The following is a 2,162-nucleotide window of genomic DNA, read 5'->3' on the forward strand; positions in this document are numbered from 1 at the left end:
ATTGCCAACTCAAACAATGACAGAAAGAAATTTAACAAAGAGCAAACTTATGACTACAAAATTTCTTCAAAGAAAAGTTCCTTCACTTTGCACTAGGGTGCACAATTGTAGTTCTTAAGTGGTGTCATCTAGAAGAGAATTTTCACACTTCTTGCTACAGAGAAAACAAAAATGAATCGAAACTGACACCGTTCAGAACACTTCAAAATTTATAGTAATGACATCTTCTGATAAACTTTAGAATTAACATGGTTGTTAGAGTTCAGGCTTCCTCCAGTAGAGGAGTTTCAACTGGCGCAAAGTTTGAATTAGCGGAGCGGAGGTGCACCGCCCGGTACAATTATTATTAAGAAAACAAGAGCTGACTAACGGAGAACGGATAGAAAATATGAAGACGAGGAACCTAGCACAATTAAATGGGAGTAATCTTAGTCCCATTATGAAAAACTCGAGCTTCCAAGTAGAAATACCGTAGGGGTCGACTCGCTGATGTATAATTTAGAATATTTTATATGGGTTTCCACATTGAAACATGGCAGTTAACTTCAATTCAGTCACCTTTTACGGTAGAGGATAGCATGGATATATGTTATTCCCCCACCCACGGAGGGTGACAATTTCTTCAACTGCTTCACGATGTTGAAATATTTATTACCCAGAACTCCATACGTGGAACTGGGATAAAAATGTTTAGGATATCACCGTGTCCATCTTGAAAATGTACCTTTCCGGGAATCCCATTTGACGCCCAGGAAATTCTGCAATGATCCCATTCTCATTAGTCGTTAGCCCTTTAATCCTGCCATCCGTTCCGTCGTAGCAGAGGAAGCTTTTTTGACAAAAACTGGCTATCTTTTCTATTTTTATCCTCAGTCAAGTCGAACACATTCGGCCTGATATCTCATCCAGAGGCTGGTTGGACGGTCAAATAGCACCACGGAAGGTTATGCGGTCATAGAGAAACCTCAAAAACCGATGGTGGCTCTAGAATGAAGAGAGATGTTCTTTGTCATTGCTTTCCTCACTGGGCCAGAAAGTACTATTGTAGCATGACTGATGCTGTGAAGAATTCATAACAGCCTGATGCACTAATAGTACTCCAAAAGTCATTACTCAGCACCTTCCATACTGTCAATGAGACTGGGGTTTCTGGAAGCTACATTTCGCTCTGGTGTGTGCCAAGAAACAGACAGGAAAGAAACTTCATTTATCAAGAAATGTAACGCGCGACTAGAACACAGTAGGTGAAGATAATAATGCTATTGGTTTGAAGTCCCACCAACTTTTTTTACAGTTTTCGGATATCTTGTGGCGGTGGAGTTCTTGTACATACCGGTGGATCTACTTACATGAGGGTGCCATTCTTGAACACCTTCAAATACTATTAGACCTGAGCCAGGATCGAACCCTCTATCTTGACTCAAAATCCCAGCACTCTGCCGTCTGATCTCTTGACCCGACAGTAGAAGAGGAATTCCTATCAAAGTGTGAAGTCAAACTTGGAGGGTTGAAACTGATTGTGAAGGGCTCGAAATAAATTATTACAAGTCTACCTTGGTACAACATACGCAAATTATCACAAGCTAGGTCTTATTGTAATGTGAAAACCACTATTAAAATTTTGCACTGCCCGGGAATCGAACCCGGGTCGCAAGAATGGGAATCTTGCATGATACCACTACACCAGCAGTGCTCGGTGCTTGCGTGGCTGCGTCACACTAGTCCGTATCTCAGCGACAGTAGGCAACAAAGCTGTATGCGCGCGTCGTTGAAAATTAGAATATCATCTCGCATAAGGGCAAGTACAGTAAAGTCTTTTACAATAATTTATTGATAGTTTGCATTCCTATAAAAATATATACATCTTCGGGAATGCCACTGACCAAACTGAACAAAGGATTTTAGAGTCGATTTGAAATTAAATTGTAACTCGATACCAAAAATCATGAAATGAACTACGAATTTTGACACTACTGTAGCTGCATCGAATTGTCTGCTTGATTGCATCACGAATTATGTATGAATGAACAAATAGCATAGTGAGAGTATAGGATAATGAAGCGCCATGACTGAATTTAAAGCATACTTGCCCAGTTGTGATTCCTCTTAAAGAAATAGTCACACCATCGCCACCGGTCAATTTAGATTAATAACAATTGGAA

At 40.2% G+C, this 2,162-nt stretch overlaps 1 non-coding gene across 1 annotated transcript; it reads right to left on the reverse strand.

Moving 5' to 3' along the window:
- Positions 1–1,622: 1,622 nt before the first annotated feature.
- Positions 1,623–1,693, reverse strand: TRNAG-CCC (transfer RNA glycine (anticodon CCC)). Its single transcript has one exon. It is a non-coding gene; the product is annotated as a tRNA-Gly (tRNA).
- Between the last annotated feature and the right edge of the window lie 469 nt (positions 1,694–2,162).

The sequence above is a fragment of the Anabrus simplex genome, chromosome 1 (assembly GCF_040414725.1).
Source record: "Anabrus simplex isolate iqAnaSimp1 chromosome 1, ASM4041472v1, whole genome shotgun sequence".
Lineage (NCBI taxonomy): Eukaryota > Metazoa > Arthropoda > Insecta > Orthoptera > Tettigoniidae > Anabrus > Anabrus simplex.